This window comes from Myotis yumanensis, unplaced genomic scaffold (genome assembly GCF_028538775.1).
Source record: "Myotis yumanensis isolate MYYU_CA2020_CCGP unplaced genomic scaffold, mMyoYum1.0.hap1 SCAF_4, whole genome shotgun sequence".
NCBI lineage: Eukaryota > Metazoa > Chordata > Mammalia > Chiroptera > Vespertilionidae > Myotis > Myotis yumanensis.
In genome coordinates this window covers 72,498,662-72,517,794 of record NW_027223755.1, presented here as the reverse complement: position 1 = coordinate 72,517,794, position 19,133 = coordinate 72,498,662, and the positions used below count along the sequence as shown (strand labels likewise).

Sequence of the window (19,133 nt, the reverse complement as noted above, 5' to 3'; positions counted from 1 at the left end):
TGAAGCCTATGGACCTCTTTTTAGAATAATGATTTTAAAAGCAAAAAATAATAGTCTTACGATGACAAGTAAAACTAATTTTATGGAAATAATTTATCAGATATTTTTACTTGCTATATATATTTTATTTGAAATATAGCAGTGTGCCAGACTTCTTGAGTGTCTGAGGGTCTGAGGTTAAAAACTCCTACAGAAGAAGTAATTCAACAGTGAATATCATGAGAATATTATGAAATATTATGAAAACTTTCAGAGGGAGTGTAAATGTCTTTTAATCTACCAGGTATCCACTTTTCTTTATTATGGGAATGGAGTATTAATAAATTGTGGCCATGACTGTCAAACCAAGAATGCAACTCAGGCCTGTCCTCTTCCTGGTGGGATATGTACAGATCTTCCCTGGGGTGAAGAAGCTCAGACTGTGTGTGATGGCCTTTTATAGCCATTATGCTCGCTACCCTATTTTATATCTATCTATCTATCTATCTATCTATCTAATCAAATATTTTTTATAAAAACATAGCCAATGGTTTTCCCCCAGCAAAGCAGAAGACAGAGCTGATAAGATCTCATTATGGGCAGAGTCTAGGAGTTGTTACCTTGGGGAAAGGGATGAGACAATATTACCCAGGGTTTATAATCTAGCCCCAAGAAAGACTATTTTCCAGAAGTCTTAGGACCGTCTTTACTTCCTGAAGGATGACTTGGACCTGAATTAGAAGCTTTGTAGCATCCGTTCCCAATCACAGACACTGACCATGGCAGATGTGAGTTCAGGCAGAACGAGGATGGCAGTGCTATCAATATCAGAATTCTGTTTGGGCTTTGTGCTCAATAAAGGACCAAAGGAGCTGTGAGATCTGTGCCCAGTTCCTGTATTTTGGTGCCAAGAAAGGTCTGAATCTTTGCAGTTAAGACTATCAAATTAGGTCTGGCACAGAAAAGGGAACTATTTTTCATTTTGACAGATCCTAAGACAGTGATATTAACACATGTGACAAAAGAATGTGTTGGCCCCAGAGTGATCAGCACAGAAAGTGAAGCTTAGAGAAACAAAATGTATCACTTGATCAGCACCATCCAAAGGAGAACGTGAATCTAGAGAACACAAGGAATCTGGTAAAATTATTTTATCAGCAAATGGGTGAGATAATACCCCAAACCACTCTGCTTTGTTGCTTTTGTTTCTTTTTTTAAAAAAATATACTTTATTGATTTTTTACAGAGAGGAAGGGAGAGGGATAGAGAACTAGAAACATCGATGAGAAACATCGATCAGCCGCCTCCTGCACACTCCCCACTGTAGATGTGCCCGCAACCAAGGTACATGCCCCTGACCGGAATCGAACCTGGGACCCTTAAGTCCACAGGCTGACACTCTATCCACTGAGCCAAACCAGTCAGGGCTGCTTTTGTTTCTTGTTCACCGAGATCTCCTCTTTTAGTTTCCCATTTTCCTTGGTACCAGAAATTTTCATACACCTAATGTAATTAAGAAGGCTCTGGCTGGGTAGCTGAGTTGGTTAAATCATTGTCCCGATAAGCCAAGGTCGCAGGTTCAATCCCCACTCAGGGCACATATAAGAGTCAACCAAGGAATGCATAAATAAGTGCAGCAACAAATTAGTGCAGCAACAAATTAGTTCTCTCTCTCTCTCTCTCTCTCTCTCTCTCACACACACACACACACACACACACACACACACAGTTCCCAGCAGATTAGAATACTGAGAAAGCCCCATGACTTGCCCCAACAACTCCTCCATTCCCCTTATGATAAATAAGAGAACTAATATTTGTTGAATGCCAACTATGCATCAAATATTGTGCTAATTTTTATATATATAATTTAATTCTCAAATGATTATGAGGCAGGTATTATTATTTCAATTTTATAAACAAAGAAACTGTGACTCAGAAAAGATGAATAACTTGCCCAAGACAGTCAGTTTCTAAATGACAGAGCAGGGAACCCATTCCAGCTCTCTTTGGCTCCGGTACTCAGCTCTTTCCATTATTCATTCTGCCTAAAATTCTGCCGGCAGAGCTTCTTCTCTTTCATTTCTGTCCCTGTTTTAATGGATGATTCATATGCTCCTTGGAAAGGTACCTAAGCCCCCACCAGCCTTTAGGAGAAGGAAGAGGCAAAAGGGACTGAGGGGATAAGGCATGGAAGAAGAGAAACCTCTGTGATGGAAAAGGCAGGAGAGGCTGATTGGGGCTACGGAAGACAGGTTTTTCCCTTAAGTGACAGGGGTCATTTATTTTGCTGTAAGTGGTTTTCTAGATGAAGCTTTCCCCTGCAAGGTGGGCAATGCACATCCTTTTCCTGATCTCATCAACATCCTTCAGAGGAATGACCTACTGACCAGGGCGGGGATGGATGAGGGGGAACTGGGTGCTATAACGGGTACAGGGTGAGAGCGAAGGCCGCCTGAAGGGGCCAGATGGTGTTCAGTTTGCAGCCACCTCAGCACTTTGATGAGGAATGGATCTTTATTTTTGCAGGTGTGTGTGCACTGCAAATATTTTCTCTGAAGCAAACATCAGCATCATAAAATTCCCAACCGAATCTTCACCTCTTCTTTTTGTATCAGCTCTTTCTCCCTCCAATGTCCTCCTGAAATTTGCTTTATTGTGATTAAAGGCAACAAATCATTAAAGATGAGGTAGCTGGAAGTGAGTGAAATTCTTGGAAACTGAAAACTTTATGAAGTTGCTGCCAGTGATTCTGACAAGGCACGGCCTGGTCAGCTGCTCTGCTCTATAAGTTTGTTCTAAAAGCAAAAACGCTGGAAAGTACTAAATGCATATACTTACATTACTTAAGAAATTGGCCTGTCACCAGACATATTGTAAATAAATGTTGCTAGTTTATAAAGAGAACCACTTGGCAAAGCCAGCTAGTTTCACCCCGAGCGTCCATGGAGAAATGTTCACTCCAATTGGCCTGACCATATTTGCACATAGGAGATTTAAAGACTGTTTTGGAAGGCCATGTTTTATCAATATGATGCCATTTTTCCATGCCCTTTGGGGTTATCGGAAGGGAGAGACAAACTCTCAAGGATAAATACAATATCCTTGGAAATGCAAAACCCATCTTGGCATTAGAAGGTGCTCCTCTATAAAAGAGGGAAAAGAACACAACCAAAGTGATTAAATCTCTTTCTAAAAAAATTTAGTCCTTAGGAACAAAATAAATATGTGATACATGAGCCCTTCCCTGTTTTAGTATAGAATCCAAATTCTTTAAATGGACAAAAGAATAAATAAGAAACATGGAGTTGGGGCTAATGCTTACTTTTAGCAAAATTGTAAAATAGAGGAGGCTTGTCCTTAATATCCTCCATCCACCCTGTTCCCCAGCTTCCACTCTCCCCTGCCCAGTGCCCTCACATACTATTTGGTCTCCATTACCTATGAAATCTCACTTTCAGAAAGGAGCTGACAGACTTATTCACATCAAGGGTTATGATTGATGAGGTAATAACCCTCCCAGAGCCTGGCAAACAGCTAGTTCCTTACCAGTAGTTATTCTGCCCAACTCACTCAAATTAAGAGAGCGCCAATTTTTAGCTGGACACACAAATTCCCAGCTACAACTCTAGAGGCTCCTTTGTAGCTAGTGAAGTATTGTGTGTGGCTTGTAAGAACTCTTCTTAGAATGCAGGGGTATAACTTGTTCCTCTTCCCTATGTTCATACTGATGCTTAGAACATGGGTGTGATGGCTGGCATCTAGCAGCCATATAGGACCAGGTTATATTCATGTGACCTCGACAAGGCAGAGCAGAGACCTGGATGGACTTGAATACCTGATAATGTTGGAGCCACCATACAAATAACTCCCTTGGGCTTTATGTGCATAATGAAATAAATGTTTATTGTATTTTAGCCACTTTTAAAGAGTCTCTTACATGAAAACCTAACTCAATTGAGATGTAGTTGTATTTTAAATAGTTGTCATTGGTTTCACATAAAATGAATTCTAATAGTAATATTTCAAATTTTAGGATCTTTTTTGATGAAATAAATTTTTTTGAGAAAGTGTATGTTTGGGGGCAAAATTGACTTATTAAATATATACTTTTTTCTGAAAATCAGAAATAAAAAACTTGAAACTGGAAATACTGAACCAATGGTTCTTTAAAAATTGCAAGCCATCCTTTCCTAGATTTTTTTGTTGGAACAAATTTGAATGGCATATTTTACTTCTGAAAAATGAAAACCTAGTTTTTCCCATGATGAGCTTTTGAAAGAGCAACGAGGCATCATTGTTGGGCCAGTTGTTAACTCACTGTCTCTATACTCAAAACGCCCTTTTCTGTGTTCAGCTCTGTGATGCTGTCATTGGGACTCTGCATACCCCATTTCTGCTTTGTCAGCTGACCCTGAGTTATGTTCTGCCAACAGCGGAAATGAAGGGAGAATGCAAGGTTGGAGGACAAAGAGAGGACTTGCTCCTTTCTAAAGGCTCCCTGTCTGCTTGTGCTTCCTGTGACATCACCCCACCAACACTGCATCCCAACAGAAGCAGTTCTTTCCTGTAGTTTACAGTTTTGCAATCCTTGCAAGCCAGACTCACTCCTCTCCCTGACCAGCTAACATCACCTTGTCAGTCTGTGACTCTCCTTAAAGACCTGACTTACAGCTCCATAAGGCACTTCTTCTAAGTTTCTGTAATTCAAACCTTTTCCCTTTGATACTTCACCCTAGGAATGGTGGTTGTCACCTCCTTTATATAGCCGTGTTCTCTTTTATCCTGCTAGTTACTAGGTAACAACTTCATTCCTGGTTAACAAATCTTTATGTTAAATTCTCTTTAAGTAAGTGTATGAATTCTGTCTCCTGGCTAACATAACTACCCTGAGACTATAAATAATAAAAATATGTGATATTCATGCTGTGCATTACCTTATTATTGCAATAAATATAAACTCAAATAAATGATTTCATAGAATCTTAGAAAATAATATGGAGCTTATCTTAACATTCAACCCTCAACCTATTCAGACACTGAAAGCATATTTTTATAATTTTTATACCATCACCATGCTTCAGAGCTAGAAAATGCTGCTCTCCCAGTTGTGGCTGAACTAAATCTTAAGAGGAAACCTGCCATTTGGGGCATATTCACATTTTCCTTAATTTCATATGACACTTCTGCTGCTGACTGCCCAGTCATAAGGCCACCACTGCCACAGGGGATGTCAACATAAAGGGATCACATTCATAGGTTGAGTGACCAGGAAGTGTTGAGGGGAGCTGGCTCAGCTCACTCTGGTTCTCTGCACTCCCTTCTGGGAGCCACGTGGGCAATGGCATGAGCAGTCCTCAGTGATTCTGATGTGAATGGGCAAAAGGCCAGGTGAGAGCAACTGGGAATTGAAGATGATATGGCTTTGAAAAGACAGGAGCGGCATCTGAAAGGTAAACAATGTAAACACTTTAGCCTGAAGCTTATGGCTTCCAGGGAATATGGCTGTCCATACTGGCATTTCTATGCTAATCGTGAACAATGAGAAATTTCCCTTTTCTTGTCTCTCTTTCATTGCAAAGAATTTTAAATCAACAAATAAGTTCCTTCACTTTCATTCAACCTAACTGTCAGGTATAGATGTAAGAGTCTATGGTGCTAGGAAAGCTATGGAAATGGAAAATAGAAGGGCACACTTTACCCTTCTAAGTAGAGCCTTCTGCAAGGACATTGTAAGATGCTGAGGCTCAAAATACCACTCCATGACAGCAATTGTTAGAATAAGCCTGTAATTTTCACTCTATATTGAGTATCCAAATCACAGACTACTCAAAAATCATGAATGCCACACAGGTGTGACCATGTAATTGTAACACAGACATTTGGCGTGGTAGAGAACTAGTTACCGAAAGCATCTGAATCATCATAGTAGAGGTCTGTAATGTACAGAAATTCAACGAATAGACAGAAAAAGTGAGGGAGTCTGGCCATTAAACAATAAACAAGTCTACATATCATATTTTCTGATATTTTGGATAGTTCTATTCCAATAACAGAGCTCTATTCCAAATAACTCTCAAGACTTTAAAGCAGTGGTTCATAGGCCAAATCTGGCCCATCGCTATGTTCTTTTTGGCCTGCATAGAGCTTAAAATGTTTGGATTAACTTCCATTATATTAAAATTGGGAGATGTCATACAAAATCTAGATTTTTGGTTTCTTTTGAAAAAGTGGAAAGTCTGGCCATTCAGAGCCCACATTCCAATGTGGCAACATCCAACATAAGCCGAGACTGAGTAAGGACTATGCCTATAGGTCAAGCGGCCAGACTTCACTCTTCCAAAGTTTCTCATCAGCCCCCTGATCCATTGCTTTATAGTTCATGCTTGAATCTCAAAGACATATGAGTTTGTGACCATTTGCAATATTTGCTTTAAAATGTCCCTTTCCCCCAATTTTCTCCTCAATTCAATATTTGAAAATCACTTTAAGGAGTACTTGTCCTCAGGAAACTGGGAATCTAGTTGAAGTCTTTTCTATGGAAGATAGTTACTAAAAGAACAAAATATGTGTTGGTAAAAATTCAGAAAGGAAACTTCCTGATAAAGTATAATGAGGCTGAAATACTTGATTCTAGGAGGGAGGGCAGTATCTAAGGGGAAAAGAAGGAACCAGTGTCCTGAGAAGGAATTTTCATACATTATTGGAGGGTCATAGGAAATGATGCATCTAATTTCAGAGTAAAAAAAAAAATTAAGCAGCCAGTGTTTAGATCAGCCACAGGAGAGATGGTTGGGAAAAAGAAAAAAGAAAAGAAAAGTAAAACCAACAGGCAAGAAATGTGTTTGGAGACCATCTGAACTTGTTGGAGACATCCCCATAATTATTTAGTTATCTGTTAATATAATAAGAACAACTCTTCTGGTTTAGACAATGGTCCTTGATTTACCATTAAGTGAATCTCCAGATGAAGAATGTTGGATTTATTTGTCTAAAGAAAGGATCTGTCGATAAAAAGAACCATAACTAGGCTATTAACAATACATTGTTGACTTTCCAAGAATTGGGCTATAAATACTTCATAAGAGAATTATGCTTTCTTGTAGGAATTACAGAATTTGGTACATTTTTTCTTTTGCCAAACTGACCATTTTGTTAGATACCACTGATAAATAAGTTCAAACTGCAAATGTGTAAGAAGAGCACAATAGTTCCTTCTCAACCTCGAATGTGCTATCTGCTATCCACCAACTGTCTAAAATTGGTGCATTATGATGAAAAAATAGTGGAGGAAAACTACAGATACCCTGTTTTAGTATTAAATTTTTAAAAATTGCAAATAGATGTGTGTTTACTAGCCCCCATCATGTGATACTGCTTGCTCAGAGCTCCCATGTCTTCACGCTCATGATTTATTGTCTCAGAGTGCTAACTCAGTGCAGTGTCTTTGGCATGGACTTCCAAGCCACAGAGTGATAGTATTGGGAGTGTAGTCATCAGACTAGTGTGTCCAGGTGGAAATAAACAATGAAGAATACAGCTGCCTTTGAAGAGAGCGTTTTGGCCAGGATACTTGGCACAAGGTAGATGGGCTTCGCTGTATCCTGGAGGAACCTTTTATTAACCACATCACCCACTTACCCCACAACAGCCTCAAAATTGTACCTTAGCGCTCTCCACCTCCAGGAGGTCGGTACCTCCCAGGGCCTGGCTAGCACTTAAATGGATCGTCATTACAGTTCATTACAGACATCAACACCTTTTGTTAATAACGCTTTCTCCACCCAAAGCTGTTTCTGAGGCAAGCCCCTGGGAAGAAAGTCAAAAATGGGGCCGAGCCCATGAGGCAGGCTGGCTTTCTGCTGTGTGTTATGAATGTGCCTCTGTTTTCTGATATGCTCAGCATGACTCCCCTGGTACTGACTCTGGAGACTTGGAGGTTCATGGACAAGCTGAAGGCTGTTTCTAAACAGGGGCTTTTTATTGCTGTTCTCCCCACCTCTCTCATCTTCCTATATAAATGTCATCAAAAATCTATTGTCATTCCTACATCTCATGCACAAGGCCCTCTTTCACAGGCCAGATGGTTTAACCTCTCTGATGGTTCAGAATTCTCCATACTACAACCTTTCATTGCTCAGGAGTCTTGCATGGGAAAAAGCATACATGCTGGAGAAAACCACTAAAAGGAATCTCCTGGTGGAACTCATTAATTCTCCATGTCCCCACTGCCCAAGCCAAACATGAAGTGTGGGAACAGCTCCTTATTTGCAAAGCTCATAGTTTTTTGTGGTTTAACATTTACTGAACGCCTCCTTCCACCCTATGCTCAATAACTATCAAATAGCAAGGAAGTAAGTGAGAGTATCAATGGCTTTGTTCTGTTTTCCTTTAGTAAACAGAAAAGAAGAACCCTGTGTTTTTTAAGTTATACCTAGGATCAGGAAGATCGGGATATTTGATTAGAAGAATTCAATTTAAAGTTAACTCTGTGGATGCTCATTTTTTTCTCTTTCTTGTGTTTTCAACAGGCTCTTATTCCACTGCTGTGTTCCCTTTCAATTTGTTTCATTGTTTCTGTTATCTGGGTCTCCACTCCAAGTCCAGAAGGACAAGGTGCCATTAAGAAGGTGTGGCATCCTGTGGTTGACTCTACTGCTTACTTGCTCCGGAGGGATAAGGCAATGCCAACCAGCTTACCTCTGAAAATGTGTGGCTTATATTTTAACTCCATTAAATTCTGGAGAAAGAAAGCAAGATAAGAAGTGATGGGCCCATCTTTATCTTGTAATTTTATATGTCAGAAGTCCACCATGGATTCCCCCGAGGCTAAAATCAAGGTGTCTCCAGGCTGTGGTATCTTGCTACAGCAGTGCTAGCAGCAGAAAGGGAGCAGCATTGTGAATACAGCCCTCTGCCAAAGTATTGCTCAGCTAGTCTGCCGTGCTGTGCCCAGAATCTTTTCTTTTTAAAGATTTATTTTCAATTTTTTACTTTTTTAAAAATATATTTTATTGATTTTTTTACAGAGAGGAAGGGAGAGGAATAGAGAGTTGGAAACATTGATAAGAGAGAAGCATCGATCAGCTGCCTCCTGCACACTCCCCACTGGGGATGTGCCCACAACCAAGGTACATGCCCTTGACCAGAATAGAACCTGGGACCCTTCAGTCCCTAGGCTGATGCTCTATTCAGTGAGCCAAACTGGCTAGGGCTGTGCCCAGAATGTTAATAGTCGGCTCACAGTCACCCAGCTCTAGATTCCATTGGATACACCATGGGGGCTTGGGGGTGGGAGGTGTGCCGTCCCAGGGGCCTTGCTGAGATGCCCCAGTCAGCCCTCTAGAATGAGAATTTCAATTCACTCTATAGCAACAAAAGCATAAATGTTCACCTAACATTATACAGTGGGGTCCAGTATCTCTCTCTAGCTCTGGTGGGAACCCTCACCCAGTGTGAGTAAGGAAATAACCCCCTCAGATTCTGCATTCTTTCCGTGTAGTCTGTGCATCTTTGCTGTCCACACTTCAAGTATGTTCTTCCTTTTCCTCTCTGACTGTATTCTTTGCTGCTGCATTTGCATATTTGCATCAGGTAGAATCTTTATTGACTAGTTTCTTCAGAAACTTGACTTGAATATACTCCGTTCCTGGCTAACAAACTACATTTCTTGTTAATGGGAGTGCTGTGTGCACGACAACATTTTCCTTCTCTCCTTTCAGCAGTTTTCTCAGGACTGCCCCCAGTCTCCTCTAATTGGAGGTGGATAGTTAAACCCTTCCTAAGTGGAAAGGGTCACTTTCAGTTTGGATTCTGAGCTGAGAAGACATTTCCATTCCGTAGAGTCATTTCCTATTTGGAAGTGTAGGGTATCAGAACATGCCACTTTGGCATACGGATTACTTTGAGCTGAAGGCAACTGAGAAAAAACAGACACAGAAAAGCTCTCTGCCCTCCCTCTATTTGCCTAAAAGCAGGACAAACATTTGTAAAGGTGTCTCCTTTTCCCAAACCAGGAAGGGCAGAACTCACCAGGAGACTACTCTAGATTCTTTATCGTCCACAGACAGGCACTGAGAAGAACCTATATAACAGCAATACTAAACAGCCTTTATCTTCTCTAAGTTTTGGCCATATACTCACCATCCCAGTTTGCTGCCCCTAAAAGCCTAACTCCCAGTTTGCTGCCCCTAAAAGCCTAAGTTTTTTCTTTGTCTTGTCACTTCTCCACAAATTTGTGGTTCTTTGTTAAGATGCTATTTAAACCCCAAATTCTTACCACCCTTTGAGTTACTCATTACTGAGTCCTCCCATGTGTATGCACAATGCCCTTGTTAATAAAACTTGCTCTTTTTTTCTCTTGTTAATCTATCTTTTGTCAGTTTATTTCACAAGTCCAGTCACTGAGCCAAAGAGGGTAGAGAAATTTTTTTCCTCCCCTACAGAGTTTTAGAATAAAAAGGATCCCCTGCCCTGACCGGTTTGGCTCAGTGGATAGAGCGTCTGCCTGCGGACTCAAGGGTCCCGGGTTCGATTCCGGTCAAGGGCATGTACCTTGGTTGCGGGCACATACCCAGTAGGGAGTGTGCAGGAGGCAGCTGATCAATGTTTCTCTCTCACTGATGTTTCTAACTCTCTGTCCCTCTCCATTCCTCTCTGTAAAAAATCAATAAAATATATATTTTTTAAAAAGGATCCCCAACATGCCACACCATGTCACTTTCTGTATAACCCCATTAAATGGCATCAGTAGTTCATGGTCATTACTGGTTAGTCATCTCATATGCACTAAATAAGCAAAGAAAAATGAAATTTGGAATATACTATACAAATAGCATAATATTAGGGATGTTGGCTAGAAAGAAGAGATAGGCTTCATTTAATACAGGGAGAGACTGAGTATTGTGTCCATAATTGAGTCATATTTAGAACTTCTCTATAGGTAGAAGAGAATCAAAGAAAAAATTATTACATTAACATAATGTAGTCACCCAAAACATGGGACATCCCTTGCTGTTTTCCTGCCTGTTGCTACTTGTCTAAGAAAGATCTACTCAGTAGCCCGGCCATCAGCTCAGTGGTTGAGCATTGACCTATGAACCAGGAAGTCATGTTTTGAACTCTGGAAGGGGCGTGCAGTACAGGAGACAGCCAGTCACTGATTCTCTCTTGTCATTTACTAGAGGCTCAGTGCACAAAATTCGTGCAGTTGTGGGGGGGGGTCCTTCAGTCTGGCCTGCGCCCTCTCGCAGTCCAGGACCCCTTGCTCCTTACTGCCCACCTGCTCGCTGCTCCTTACTGCTTGGCTCGCTGCTCCTTATTGCTGCCGCCACTGCTCTCACCAGCTGTGACTCAGGCTTGTGGCTGAGCAGTGCTCCCCCTGTGGGAGTGCACTGACTACCAGGGGGCAGCTTCTGCATTGAGCGTCTTCCCCCTGGTGGTCAGTGCACATCATAGCGACCAGTCATTCTGGTCATTCCACCTTAATGGTCGCTTATGCTTTTATTATATAGATGTTTCTATCTCTCTCTCTTTCTCTCCCTTCCTCTCTGAAATCAATAAAAATATATTTAAAATGGAAAAAAAAGAAAGACCTATTCAGTAATTGAGCCTCCAAGTGTGTTGCTTAAAGCCCTGGTGAATCGTTGGTCTGCCTATCACCGTGTCCCCAGACCTCAGTGGAGGTCATATAGTCTGTTGCTGAGCCAGGTCTCCCTTAGTCTGCACTGATGCAATTGACTATTTGGATCTAATTGTAGAAGTTTACATTTTCATAGGTGCATTTCTTCCCTTCTGGTTTTATCACAGCATGATCCTTTAAAATGGATCTTGATATCAAGATATTAATAATTAATCTTCATTTTTTAAGTCTGATGACGACATTATAATTGTATTTTAATTGCAATTTTTATTGAGATAATTATAGGTTCACATGCAGTTCAAAGAAATAATAGAGATCCCTTGTACACTTGCCAAGTTTCTCCCAATGGTAACATTTTGAAAATTATAGTATCAACCAGAATATTGATACAACCCATTTTTACCTACACTCATGAATGTGTGTATATTAAGCTCTGTACAATTTTGCCACCTGTGTACATGCCTACCACTATAGTCAAGGTAATGAACAGTACCAACATCACAAGCATCTCTTGTTTTCTCATTTTATACCCACCTCCTTTTCCCACTGCAGCCTCCATGTTCCCATCTCTTACTCCCAGAAATTGCTAATCTGTCCTCCACTTCTAAATTTTTAAATTTCAAAATGACGTGGGAGGGTGGGTGGTGGGAAGTGATAAACCAAAGAACTTGTATGAATATACCTATAACCTATGGACACAGACAATAGGGTGATGAAGGCCTGGGGTGGGGGTGGGCTAGAAGGGGTCAATGGGGGGAAAAGGGGACATATGTAATACTTTTAACAATAAAGATTTTTTTAAATGTTATGTAAATGGAAATATATAGTATGTAACCTTTTGGGACTCGCTTTTTCCTCTCAGCATAATTTCTTGGAGAGTTATCCTAGTTGCATGCATTAATAATTACTTGCTTTTGCAGTAAACTCTTTGACACAGCTCTTAGCAATATATTTTTCTGATATAGCTCCTTGAGCAAGGGAAACAAAAGAAAAAGATAAACAAATGGGACTATGTCAAACTATAAAGTTTTAAACAGCAAAGGAAACCATCAAAAAAATGAAAGTATAACCTACTGAATGGGAGAAGATGTATGCCAATGATACATCCAATAAGTGGTTAATATCCAAAACATATAAAGAACTCATACAATTAAAGGAATCAAGTTAAAACATCAGCAAAAGACCTAAATAGTCATTTCTCCCAAGGGGACATACAGATGGTCAACAGACATATGAAAAGATGCTTAACATCACTAATCCTCAGGGAAATGCACATTAAAACCACAATGAGATATCACCTCAGCCCTATCAGAATGGCTATCATCAATAAATCAACAAACAATAAGTATTGTCAAGAATGTGGAGAAAAGGGAACCCTCTGCACTGTTGGTGAGATTGTAAATTAATACATCTGCTATGGAAAACAGTGTATGTGGATCAGTGTGAGTAGATGGTATGAGTATGTAGGGATGTGAGTGTGTAGGTGTGACTGTGTAAATGAGTTTGTAGATAGATGTGAGAAGTGTATGCATACTTGTGCATGTGTGTGTGTGTGTATGGATGGGTAGTTGGATGTGGTTGAATGAGAGAGAAAAAAGAATGGTGAATAATTGATATAAGTAACTGGGAAGGTAAATTGGAAACAAATTATGAAAAGCATTATAGCTAATCTCGGGAATTTTGATTACCCTACAGGAAATGAGGAATCCTTATGGATTTTCTTATAACACACATATAATTGAAAAAAGATCTTGAGTAACGAAATCTGGAGAACATCAACATTTAACCTTTAGTAACTACACCAAAGAAGTGCTCTAGTTCCCTAAAAGGATCCATTGTAGAATTTCCTCTAAAAGCAAACTTTTAGTAGAAAACCAGATCACTCTGATTTACAAAATGTAATTTGTACCTAACTTCATGAGACTATGTGTACTACACAGAGCCAGACTTGCATGTTTCTTCCAATTCTGAAATTTTATTTAATGTTGGTACAAACAGTTACCTCCATGTCCCATCTTACATTACTAGTAGCTGACATGTGTCTAAATATTTTGATTAAAAATCCTGACAAATACTTCTGGACCAGAAAGTGAACCTCTGCTGTAAGAAATTTGCTTCAATTAGATAAAGCTTAAAGAATGAAAAAATGTATTTCCAATAGCATCTTCTCTTTGGATACTAAACCAATTCCCATTCCCCCTTTCTGTGTGGCATGGATCAGGTTGTTCAGATCTTAGTTTTGATACTACCACATCTGGGGAAAAAGTCCAAGTTCAAGCAAACTATGAAATGCAGTGGTAAGGTCTTATTTGCTAAGAAAAGCAGAAAAAGTGGCTTATGGCAAGGAATTAAGCATATCCCTCCTATAAACTCAGACCAAGTTCAAACCCTAACTCCCAAGTGCCTTTTGGTTGTGAAATCTTGTGATATAGCATAACTTTCCTGTGCCTTAGTTTCATTTTATGTTTATGGGGTGATAATACTTATCTTACAGGGTTATTTTAAGGATTAAAAGAAAGAAAACATGTTTAGCACACTCTGTGGTAGGTAATAAGTATGATGTCATAATTGTTATATATAGCTTTACACCCCCATACTTTCATAAACAACTGGAAATGTACTTAGAAGACTATAGAATTTTGAAATAATTCTCATTTGCTAAAATATTCTGAGGAATCCCAAAGGTTTTATTCAACTAACTCAAGTCACATTTTATTAAAAAAACATTCTAACATACAATCCTTAAAAAAAAGAGAAATACTTAAAAGTTATGAGAAATATGAGAAAAATTATCAAATCTCATCAGCACAAAACATGTTATTTAATTCCCCCTTCCTAATCTGAGCTGATTGGAACAGAGCTGGGCATTGGATGGACAAAAGGCTGCCAACCCATAGACTCCCCAGCAGTCTCTGACATGTCCTGACATGGAAAGATGAACTGGTCCAATCATCTTCCTCTCTTGAGAAGGATAATTGTTAGCAGTGGTTGCTAAAAAGAGAGGACACTGAGAAAGAGTTGTGAAGTTGAGCAGCAGCATAAAGTATTGAAGCAAATAAATTATGCATAAGCAGAAGACAGACTAGAGGGAGAGGAAGTGACTGTGGGTGAAACAGAGTAGAGCCTGGCGACAGGCTAATGGGACACTCAGGTGAAAGTCCATGAGGCTGCCACTGCCACTTGGGTACAAAAGATATGTGATGTTCTTCAGTCGTCACATCTTTCCCTATGTCTAGAGAATATCTGTGCTCCTGGTTCATTCTGATATTCCTGTTAGAAAACAGAAGAAGCCTTTGTCACAATGTCCCAAATAGAATGAAAAATTATATTCAGATGTTATCACTGTCAATCATATCGGGTATAAAAGAGGAAGCAGGTCACCTCACAGGTGGAAAAACAGTGACCAGGTCAGGTCCGCGGAGCTTGGCTGTGGACAGGCCTCTTTCTCCACTTCTCCTAAAAAGGGAAGCAGGGTTAGGTCTCTAGTTCTGCTCAGACTTTAGAAACAATTCAAGAAAGAGACCTGATGAGCATAGGGCTGAAAGCCAATGGGGGTGATACCTGATTAACACTCTATTCAGCAGAAATAAAAAGAATATCGTTGAGAAGCTCCTTTGACTTTTCTCTAGAATTCTGAAACTTTCACGAAAAATTACCTATTAATTAGGTTGGTGTCTGAAACAGAAAACAGAGGCTACTCAACTCTTTGGCTAGAAATTCCCCTGGAACATATCGTTCTTGTGCACCCTGAGGCCTGGTTGTGAGATTCCCTTGTGTTTCCATGCACATGTATCCTTATAATAAATGTCCCACTGTCGAATAACAATGTGCCCACTAAGAAGGCCTGCCCAGAACTTGATTTATTTATTAATCCATTAGATCCAGAATATTGCCTCTGGCAGTGGAGCCCAAAACAGATATTTTGTGACACAATTTTTGCATTCCCATCACCACCACCACATTATTCATTGGAGGTATTTCCAAATAACCCAATCCTTCGACCCATGAATTAACAGGCTAATTATTACAATATGTTTACTTCAATTATGCATCTGTTAGAATTCTGTCACTGCAAATAAAGATAATCAATCCTACTCCAGTCACTTAAAGAAATAGAGACCTATCTTTTTTTTTTTTTAATCAAGGTAAGAAGACTTTTTTTTGAAAAAAATCAATCAGAGTCTCAACAGTATCAATGCTTCAGTGATGGTCTTGGCCTTTCCCTCATACACGCAATTATTACTCTGCTACTATGGCATTCTTTAATTGATGGCATTGTTCTATCTTCATACAGAATGAGTGGACCAATCCTAGGGTCCCCAATCCTAGGGTCTAGTAGAGCTCTTTTCTTGTGTGGGTTTTGAGTGATGATTTGTGGGTAGCCCAGCTCTGAGAGTTCCACCAGTTTCAGTGCATGGGATACCAACAACAGTCATCATGAGCATCCCCTCTTCCTTTCATTCTCCTCCTTCACCTTTCCTGCCCTTTCAAGCCCAGAAGTCCCATCTACAAAGGCTACTCTGCTAAAAGACAAGCGTGGCAAAGAACTCCCAAGCTGACTAAGAAGGTTTTTCCTTCTTCTCTATCTTGAGAACTATTTTCATTACCATGGATGCCAGAGTGGGAAGGTGAAGATAAAATGTGCTTAAGAAGTCCTCATTTGCTTTCAGTGAACTTTGGGCATTCTTCAAGTGCTTTGCTTTTTTTATTTGTCATTCTTTCCTCACAGTTGTCTTCTCAGGCTTCACTGAAGTATTGTGATCTGGTTTTCATTTATTTGCTCATAGTTTTTCTAGTTTTCTCATTTTTCAAATACCAGGATATTATAATACCACCATTACGTTAAAACATATATAGAATGGGTCTGAAATATCTCAAGACATTAAGGAATAAATATTTCAAAATATATAGATTTTGGGTCTGTCCTATAAATATCATAGGGAAGAATGGCACAATTTTAGGTGACAAATCTTGATCCTTTTTGATTAACTGTTACATTTCAGTCACAATAATAACATTGAAAAATATTCAGTTACATTTAAAGATTATTAAGTTTTTGGTGAATCACAACAGGACTTAATTTATTTAAGCAAGCAATGGATTGTGTCTATTTAAGTGATCTGATTTAGAGCAGCATTCCTGTGCTACTTATTGATGAACATTTCCTGAGAGCCTCTGTTGAAAACTTTATTTGGAAACATTTTATCACCCATAAATATCCCAATAGTTAAAGTAATTAAACTTCACTTGATGCACTTAACATAGGAAATAGGCTAACTGAAAAGGAAAATGTGGTTTTAATTTTTATGGATTGAATTGTCATGTGTTTCATATATAAGACAGTTCACTTGGAACTGAGTAGGTAAAGCAATCCAAGATCTATCTATTTTAATGTTGCATGATCATTTGGTATTTTTGAGAGGAAATGCCATGGACTGATTCAAGTAATAATGTAAATGCTAATTTCTTATTACACATTCCCGATTTTAGAATGAGCTATAATAATACAGTTTTTCACAAAGTAAAGATATGTGTTTCCATCCTCTCAATGAATATGTATAGTTGCTTAGCAAGAGGTTGGAATTTTATTAGTTATATTTATTATGACTTCATTTAACACTCTGCTTCCGATTGCTCACACACAAATACATACACATATGCATGTGTACACACACACACACGTACCCTTCTGCACATTGCTCTCCGTATTCCTTCTAGGTCAAGAGAACATATTGAGAGTCACTGTCATGATCTTCACTTAGCAATGAATCCATGCCAGGATGCTGGTCCATCGAACACTCACTTGGCAATGACATGCTGGATTATAACCAGATCAGATGGTACTAATAAGGACAATTGCTGGCTATAAATCTCACTGAAAATTGAATTCTGAGTCTTTCTCCAATTGCTTGTTTCTTTTATCTCCAATCCTCACTACTTCTCATTTTGTTCTTTGTTCATTTCACAGTAATTTTAATTAAAAATAAACTCTGACCATATCTTTGACTTGGGAGAAGTCACCCTGGAGGTGAGCCAGGCTGAGATGATCATGAGGATGTTTTCCTTTTCCCAGCTCTCCAACTAGGTTCTTGATATCATTGTGGGCTTGCTTGGAGAGGAGGAGTGAAGGGGGAGAGAGCAGGTAAAAGGGATTGGTAGACACTCTAAAAAGAATTAAGCATCTTTTCCCCCTATATGTTTGCCTATAATTATTGGGCAGAAAAATCACTATCTTATCCTGTTCTAGTCATATCTTATACTTTCTTTCTGCTCACTTTCTCAATTTTCTTTCTGCCTTTTGCATCTTAATGCTTCTCCTTTCCCATATCCTTGCACTCCTGTTTTCATTCTACTCCTTTGATACTGTAGAACCTCTGTGATACTATACCAATCCATACTGAGACAGTTATCTGTCACTGACATGGCCAGTGACCTCTTCCAGATATTTTGCCTGCACTCCTAGGTTTACTGAAAGGCGGGTGAATGGCCTTGCCTTGTCATTTGCATGCTATTTCAGTCACAGTGATGAATAGCCACTCCCATATTTGCCACCTCTAATCCTTCTTTTTTCAGAGCAGTCATATTCAACTACTTAAATTACAAAACAAATCCTAAACCTCCCCTGACTAAGTATTCCATAGTTGTCCCACTACTCTCAAAACAAAACCCAAACTCCTGACCATGACGGCCCTCTGTAACCTGGTGCCTCCTTAAGCCTCTGCCTTGATCTCCCTTTTACTCCCTCTTGTCTGCTCCCTGCTTTCTCAGATTCACATTTCAGTTCCTCAAATAAGCCAAATTCACACTCACTCTGGGGTGGGTCAGGGGAGGGAATGGAAAGGGGCTCCGTACATGCTCTTTCCACTGCCTAGACTATTACTCTAGTTCTTTGCGTAGCTTTCTCATTTTGTCCTCCAGGCCTCTATTTAAATATCATCAACTTAAAGAGACACTTCCTGGCTACTCTTTCTCAAATAATTTCTCTTTCTCTCTCTCTCTGTCTCTCATACACACTCATGCATGCACATGTGCACACACATGTGTAAACACGCATGCATATAATTGCACAAGATGATAAACATGCACACAGAAACACATATGCACATATACACACATACACATGCACACATGTACCACTGCTACCACCACCATCACAGTTAGGTCCGGTGACTGTTTTTTCTTTCTTTCTGTTTTTACTGATTTCAGAAAGAGAAGGGAGAGGGATAGAGAGATAGAAACATTAATGATAGAGAAATATCATTGATCGGCTGCCTCCTGCACATCACCTACTGGGGATCCGAGCCCACAATCCCAGCATGTGCCCTGACCTGGAACTGAACCAGTGCCCTCTTGGTTCACGGATCAACACTCAACCACTGAGCAACACTGGCTGGGCGTGACTGTTCATTTTCTTCATAGCACTTACCGAATGTTTTTGTCTTGTTTGTTTACACATGTAGTATTGGTCTCCTCCATTTGAGTGTAAACTCCAAGACAAGGGGGCTTGTTTACT

At 39.6% G+C, this 19,133-nt stretch overlaps 1 protein-coding gene across 3 annotated transcripts in view; it reads right to left on the bottom strand.

Annotated features, from left to right (window-relative positions):
• LOC139008839 (zinc finger protein 474-like) overlaps positions 1-19,133 on the bottom strand; it is an 89,068-nt gene that overhangs the window by 62,587 nt on the left and 7,348 nt on the right. The window contains exon 2 of one of the 3 annotated variants that reach the window (XM_070412525.1): positions 15,002-15,076. The exons of the other annotated variants lie outside the window; for them this stretch is intronic. The gene's annotated coding sequence lies outside the window, so the exon portion shown is untranslated. The remainder of the gene's footprint in view (positions 1-15,001; positions 15,077-19,133) is intronic. 3 annotated transcript variants of the gene reach the window in all.